We start from the raw sequence: 8,222 nt of genomic DNA, 5'->3' as shown, positions 1-8,222 counted from the left end.
ACTGTCCTCTCTAGGTTTTCATGACCCTGCTTTCTCCCTCTCTGTCTCTTTGACTGGATTTTCATAGAAGTCACATCTGCAAACTATAGGTGTTTGCAGGGAAAACTCCCCCTTCTAGCCTGGGCTTAGCTAAGAAAAAAAAGCAAACAGCTATGAACAAAAAGTGAAAAGTCACAGGGAGCCATGATAAGCTTGAAGATATCTAGACAGAACCCAGATACCCCAGAAGAATGCCTCTATATGCCCCTGGATTGCCATCAGAGGGAATTCTTCAGAAACTGGAATAAAGGGAACACTAGCGCTTTCCACCTAGCCGTGTCTACCATAAGCTTACAATGGAGAGGCAGCACGGTGTGATGGGATTCTCCCAGTACCAGCTATTTTCTTGGGTTCCAATCCTAGCTCTCCCACATATTCCCCTTTAATATCCTTACCAGCTCTGAAGTCTATGTTCCTAGGATGCTAGATCAGCAACTACCTACAGGAAGCACATCAAAATCTTATCATAGGTACCAGGGGAAAATGCTCAGGGATGCCTTGGCATCCAAGTCTAGAGCAAGTTGACTTAAGCAGAAATCCGGCTATTTCAGCAAGATACCATAGTCCTGATGCCACAAACATCAAAATTACTTTTAAGAAAGGGCATCAGGGAATGTTGGAAGCAGCTTAGAGTACTGGAAAGGGCTTAGACTTGGCATTGACATCAATGGCTAATGCTGTATGACCTCAAGTAAGTGACTTCAAGTCTCTGGGCCTCAGTTTCCTCATCTGGAAATAAAGAGTTTGAATTGGAAGATTCATCTTTAAAAGTGTAAGATTTGTTAAAAATAAAAACACATATACATATCCAGAGAAATTAGGGACCTATGAGGTCTCTTAGGTAATCAGAACCTGATCATTATTTAAACCAATATTTGGATTTTCCTGCCAGTTTCTGGGTCTCATTTCATGGCAGCTATGGAAATAAGATGTCCTTTGCCATCTCTGTTAGCACAGTGGCAAAGGAGGATTGCAAATGCTGCAGTGTGCCTGATTGAGAAATAGATCTGGCACTTTAAGGTCCAGCCTCTGTTACAAAGCATCACCATGTACTAGGAACAGTCAGGTTAGAGCAGGGATCAGGTGGGGACCACTTACAGAACCACTATCTACTGAGCACAGGGTACAGAAATGGAGTAGTCAGCCAGCTGCATAGCATTTCCTCCCTCAAAGAGTATTCTAGAATATGGCTGGATGCCTACCAAGGATTTTTATAGCACTTTGCATCTGCAAATTGCTTTATCTTCAATGCTTCATATAGTTCATCATCACCAGAGTACCTAACCTGGGAGAGTTGTTAAGATCACAGCTGTTTCTACAGAGGGGGACTTGACCTTGTTTCACACAAATCAAAGTGCTCTGACAATTTTTTTATTCAGATCTTACCTCAGTGATCTCAATGGAAAATCTGTCAACTATAGCATTTAAAGCAAGAAGCCTGAAGAGACTATCGAATATTCAGCCTCTTTCTTTTACAGATGGGGAAGCTGAGACTAGAAGTTAAGTCACACAGGTCACATAGAGAGCTAGTATCTGAAGAGGGATGTGAACTCAGGTCTTCCTAACTCCAAATCCAGAGCTCATATAGTCATCAAAATTGTTGAGCCTCAGTTTCCTCATCTGTAAAATGAGCATAATACATACCACTAGCACTACATTTCTCATCAAACTGTTGGGAGGAAGGGTCTTTGTGAATCTAAGGGCCCTGTATAAATTTATTATATTCATCATCATCATCACCACCACTACCATCACCCCATCTCAGAAACTACATACATATGGAGTGTGAGTTAAGAGCCTAAGTTAATACAAGAATATCTGGTTAAGAAGGTGAAGTCCCTATCACTCCCTTCCAACTTAGCACTGGATGGCTACTGGCATATAGTGTTTGTTGATTGATTATTAATTGGGAAAGAATAAATCATTCTATCACCCCTTGCTGTGCTGGGTGTCGTGGGAGGCAGTGTGAGAGTAGTAAAAGGGGCACAGAGGTGATTTGGAGTCATAAGATGCATGCGTTGGATTGAAGATCTGACACCTGTGTGACCTTAGGTAAGTCATCCTCCTCCAGATCTCACTTTCTCCCTTTCTAAAATGAGAGGTTTCGATTAGAATCTAGTCCTGCTAGTCACCCAGATGACCTCTAAGGGACCTTCCAGCTCTAAACCCAAGAGCTCTTCCCCTCCTCCACAGACCGACCTCAGGGGCGGAGAGGCTGGCAGCCCCAAGAACGTGCAAGTACCCCGTCCCAGCGGGGCACCTCCCGGCTCGGCTGCCGGGGAAGAGAGAGGGGGACCAAACAAAGGAATCCCGCTCCAATACTCCGGCCCCCGGTGCTTTTGTTCCAAATATGGGCAAAGCGGAAGCGGGAGGGCGGATGGGCGGGCAGACGTCACGGCGCCGGGTGGGGGCCGCGCTGCGGGGAGGATGACGGGCGGCTCTGACGGCGCCTACGTGTCCCCATGGAAACCAAACAGTAAATAGAGGCCTTGCCCAGCCAGACTCCCCAGCTTTCGGCGCCGCCCGAGGGGCTGGGCCTGGAGGGAGGGCCGGAAGCTAGAAAGGGCAGCAGGGTAGGAACCTTGGGCCTTATCTACCCAGGTCGGGCAGGACAGGGCAGGGATGGCCTTCTCCAGTTGGGGCCTCCTAGGTGGATGGCTGCCTGGGCCTTCAGCGTTCCACGTGCTGGGGCTAGAGCATTTAAGTCTATGTTGTCTCCCCTTGGCTTCCTGACAAGGTTCCAAATGTCTTAGCCGCCCCCCGAAATAGATGCCACGAACTCCTTTGCCTCTAAGCCAGTCCAGTACACATTTCCCAAGTAGGGCCTTCTTTTCCCCCAGATAAAATCCCCAAAGGTGATCAGAGACTGGAGGTGCGGTCCGATTATGCTCCCTATCCCTCCTCCTTCCCCCCCAACTTTGGTCTACCTGCCCGAGGCTCTGCTTTCTCTCCCCTCCCCCCCATTCCCTCCCACATCCATCCAATAAGGCAGAAATAACCCTGGATTGGGAGTCAAAAAGACTTGTGTTAAAATTCTGCCTCTCCCACCTCTGTGACCTAACTTCTCTTAGTTGTAAATTTCCCCGTTTGTAAAATGAGGACAGACTTACTTCTAGGGGCTTTCCTTCCCTATGAATCTATGAACCTATAATCCATAACCGCTACAGGAGTTTGTAGCTAGGCTGGTCAGTGGTGTCTCACCCCTGTTTCACTCTAGAGCAGGATTTTCCTAACTTTTTTGTGTGTATGTCACGGGCCCCGTCGGCAGTCTGTTTAAGCCTATACATCCTTTATAGAATGATATTTTTAAGTACATAAAATATATAGGATTACAAAGGAAACCAAGTATGTTATAATTGTCAAAATATTTTTTTAAGAAAACATCACAGAGCCCAGGCTGAGAACTTCCCCTCTAATGCTCGGTCCCTATGACTGCTTTCATATTTGTTGCACAGATAGGTCCTTCACTCTTGCATTCCCACCTCCCCCAATATGTATCACAGGTCCACTTGGCTAAATGCTCTTTTTTTTCTATTAATTTGGTGGATATGTCCTTTTATGTTTAGTAATGAAGTTTTTACCATATTGACTAAAAGATTGAAGATGGAGCATTGACTCCTGTGACCTGACCATAAACGGCACCCCAAAAGCAAACAGGAAGGCAGCTGCAATCTGTGCCACTTACTCTGATTAGGAAGGTGTGTCCTTCAGACACTAAGCAATTTAACTTGGGGCCCCTTCATTTGGGCCTCACTTCTGACGTAAGAGAAAGGACAGTTGAGAAGTGGTTATCCAATGTCAAATTAGCCCTTTGTTGGCCTCTTGTACTTCCTAATCACCTTGAACAACTGATTGAACCAGATCTAGGTGCCATGTCAGCATGAACTAAAAATAAAAAGAGCATATTAACTGAAAGGTCTAGAAACAGAACATCTGACCAGATGTCCATTTACGCTAGGTAACCTCCTCCAGACAATGACCAGATCCCTTTTTTCTCTGCATCTTCTTGGGGAGCTATAATAATGCTTTTTCAGGCTAAGGGAAAGCAGCTCTGTTTATTCCATAGCTGGGAGTAGGGGTCATTGAAATTGAGTTCAACTGAAATTTTATGTTCTGTTGACTTCTCAGATGAGGGAGACTCTTAAAAAAAAAAAGGTAAATGGTTGGCACCTTTCAGATTCAGTACTCTTTTAACATGATTTTCCTTAGGCCCATTCAGACAATTGAAAATGCATGATTTAACAATCCCAGCAAAGCAATAGCTAAGATTTTTTTTTTCAGTGAAAATTTTTTGGGGGGAGGACGACATGGTGCTTAGTTTTAGACCAGTGCTTAATTTTAGGATGGATCATCAACATATCAAAAAAAATAAAGTCAGAAGGATAATGGAAAGATAGATGAATGGGTGGGGATATGTAAGCTACTAGATTATTTCCAATAAAATATTTGAGAAGTGGTGAAAAAGGCATGATGACTGTAAGAAGCAGTGACCATTTATATCATGTGACACAATGGACACACAGTCTGGATTATTATATCAGTGCCCCTAAAATATAAAACAACAACAATGAAAGAGGTAGAAATATGATATGGTGACAAGGATGTTGGCACTGGGTTCAACTCTTCCTATACTATATACTGTGACCTTGGGTAAGATTTCTATGAACCCCAGCTTCCACATCAGTGAAATGAGGGAGTTACATGTCCCCTGAAACTCTTTTATAATTCTAGATTTATGATTCTATTAGGCCTCTAGCATGTTAAGTATATCTTTTATAGGAATTTATAAGAAGACAGGAATAGGAATCATATAATAAGAATGTGTGGAAAGGTTGTGGTCTGTGTTACCAGATGAAATACCAAGGATGCCACAGATTTGTTTGAGTATTGAGGTATTGAAGTAAGAAACACTTAGAACCATTTAAAATTTATTTATTGTGATAGAAACAAAATCCAAGTTTTAGCAGCAATTAACAAGAATGGAGAGATATTTTTGATAACTATTTTCCTTTTTTCTTTTTTCAAATTAACAAGCATTTACTTTCTCTTCTCCCCTCTTAGCTTTCCCTGCCCCGACTGAAAAATAAGCAAAACAAAACCCTTGTAACAAAGTCTAACAAAACAAATGTCCACATTGGGCAAATATAACAATGTATATCTCATTTCAAACCTTGAGTCTATCACCTCCCTGTCAGGAAGTAGGTAGCATGCCTCAATCATCAGTTCTCTGGAATCGTGATTAGTCATTGAACAGTGTTCTTAAATTCCAGCCTGTATTTCCAGACTAATTACAAATTACTCCCCTTCACATTAAGCTAAATCAGCCAACTTGCCATTCCTATTACACAACATTACATTTCCCATCTCTGAACCTTTGTACAAGCCACCTTCCATGTCTGGAATGTTCTATCTCCTCACCTATACCTCTTGGAATGAACCCCTTATCTCGACTCAGTTTAAATGGCACCTCCTTTCAAGAGGCATTTCCTGATTCCTCCAGTTTTTTTGTTCATTTCTCCCTTTCACTATGTGTTTATTTTGGAGATATCCAATATTTATTTATCTGTGAACATGTCATATCTTCCCAGTAAGCTTTTTGAGGGCAAAGACTCTCACTTCTGTATAAAGTACATCAGTGTTCTTAAGAAGTCAAGGTAAAAAAGTAAGAAATCTATGATTTCAATCAACTGGACATTTGGTTGATTAGTTAGTTGGTCCATTGGTTGGTTGATCAGTTGCTCTTCATGCTCAAAGAGAACCAAAATGACATCACTGTGTTGGGGGTCACAATACAATGAGTCCGACTGTGGCTGATCAGACCAATAAGAACTAGGAAGACTCTACCACAGGTGACACACAAATAGTCCATATGAACATTTGGGGGGGAGATGTCTCAAAATTTATGCATTTCCTGTTTTTTTTTTAAGCTATTGCAATTCTCCTTTGCTCATAGAGCATAGCACCTTCTTTTGATGCAGTCATGCCATGCTGGATGGTCCTGTGCCAGTGTCTCCCATGTCTCATGATCCATTCCAAAGTTCTTCAGAGAGACCTTGAGAATGTCCTTTTATCTTTTAACCTCCCTGTAAACACTTGCATCGTGTGAATTCTCCATAAAATAGTCTTTTAGGCAAACATAAGGTTGGCATTGGAACAATGTGGCCTGCCTATCACCAACACCATCTTCTTTTTCACCAACTATGCAGTGGAGTTTTTCTGAACAGTCCAAGAATAGATTTAATTGTTTCACTTCACTACTCAAAAACTTTCAAGGGCTTCTCATTGCTCACCAAAGTTCAAATTCCTGCCTGGCATGGCAGATCCTCCACAGTTTAGCACCAAATTACCTTTCCTACTTTATTTCATGACACCCCTTTATCCATATTCTACATTCTGAACAAACTGGACCCACTCACAATTTTCCCTTAAACTTGCCCCATAAATTCCCCTACCTCCATACCTTTTTTGTTGTTGTTGAGTTGTTTCAGTCATGACTGATTCTTCTTGACCCCATTAGGGGTTTTCTTGGCAAAGATACTGGAGTGGTTTGCCATTTCCTTCTCCAGCTCATTTTACAGTTGAGGAAACTGAGGCAAACAGGGTTAAGTGACTTGTCTGGGGTCACACAGCTAGTAGGTGTCTGAGGTCTGATTTGAACTCAGATTCTCTTTTCTCCAGGGTTGGTGCTCTGTGCCACCATGCCTTATACCTTTTTCCATGCCTAGAAGACATTTTCCCTGACCTTTTCTGCTCTTACCCCAATCCTGTTTCCACATCCACCTATTAAAATTCAAACATACATCAAGACCCTGGTCAAAAGTCACCTCTTCCAAGAAACCCTTCCTTGACACCCACAACTGCACTCAGTTTCTACCTCAAAATTCTCACAGTATTTTGTATTTCTCTTATTAATTGTCACAATCTATTCTATATTATACTTGTACATATTCATCTCTTCTGAAAGAGAGAGTGTGCTCCTTGAGAACAGATAGTGATTTATTAACTTTGCATTTTCCTCACAAGGTACCCAGCAGTGCACATGGTAGGCCTATACTAAATGTTTATTGTATACTAAAGAGTCTAAGGCAGCTAGTCTGCACAGTGGATAGAACACAGGGCCTGGAGTCAGGAAGACCTGAGTTCAAGTCCAGCCTTAGACACTTATAAGCTGGGTGTAGCAGCAAGCACCCCAAGCGCGTCCTCAGGGTTTGCTGCCCATACAGGTTCTTGGATCTGCTTTGTTAAAGGAAAGCAACTCAAAATGGGTTAACAAGCTTACTTTAATCAGTCAGACATATATCGTTTACCTTGTTCAGGAGAAAAGGTCAGCACCCCGAACTTCAAAGTATACAGGCAGAATTATCAAGACAGAAACAGATCAAGTAGACAGATTTCCAAACTGTCCAACCATTACATCCATACCCAGTCAACATCTGGGTTTCCACATCTGGGTTTTTCAAAGCCAGGGGGGCCCTGGACAACGGCTTCCCATAATACAGATCAAATCACAGAACACTTCTCAAAGTGAGCCCCCAAAACAAAGCTACACATCAGGGCTTATATAGCCTTCTCCTGGCTCAGAGAATGTAACAACCTTATTGACTCACTGGCCAATCAAGAAGTATCTACTGAAAAACAAGCCTCCCACCCCAGGCTTCTGGTGCACTTTAGCCTAGGGGCAGGGAAGATCTTCCAAATCTGCATTCCCATTACACTGGGTGACCATGGACAAGTCTCTTAACCCTGTTTGCTTCCATCTGTAAAATGGGTTGGAAAACGAAATGGCAAACCAATCCAGTATCTTTGCCAACTAACAACAACAACAAAGGGTCTTGAATTTTAGAATTGAAAGAGGTTTTAAGAAATTATCTGGTCCAACCTCCTCCCTTTACAGAGGAAGGAAATGAGACCCAGAGTGGTAGTGGAAAGAATACTGGATTTGGAGTAGAGAATGTAAGATCAAATTCTCTTTCTTGCTAGGTGATCTTGAACAAGCCACTTGTCCAAGTCCAGACCTCAGTTTCTTCATCTGAAAAATTAGGGGGTTGGGCTAGATGATCTGTGAGGGCCCTTTCAGTTCTAAATTTATATGTTATTTAGCTATATAATACAAAGAAAATCCACAAGAAAAACTATATTTAATTAAATATGAGTACCCTGAAAAGCTAAAATTAATTTCCTTG

This window comes from Petaurus breviceps, unplaced genomic scaffold, assembly GCF_028583685.1.
Source record: "Petaurus breviceps papuanus isolate PSGF00001 unplaced genomic scaffold, PetGlider_PUasm1.0 189, whole genome shotgun sequence".
NCBI lineage: Eukaryota > Metazoa > Chordata > Mammalia > Diprotodontia > Petauridae > Petaurus > Petaurus breviceps.
The sequence above is the reverse complement of the archived record's forward strand: the minus strand, read 5'-3'. Positions refer to the sequence as shown.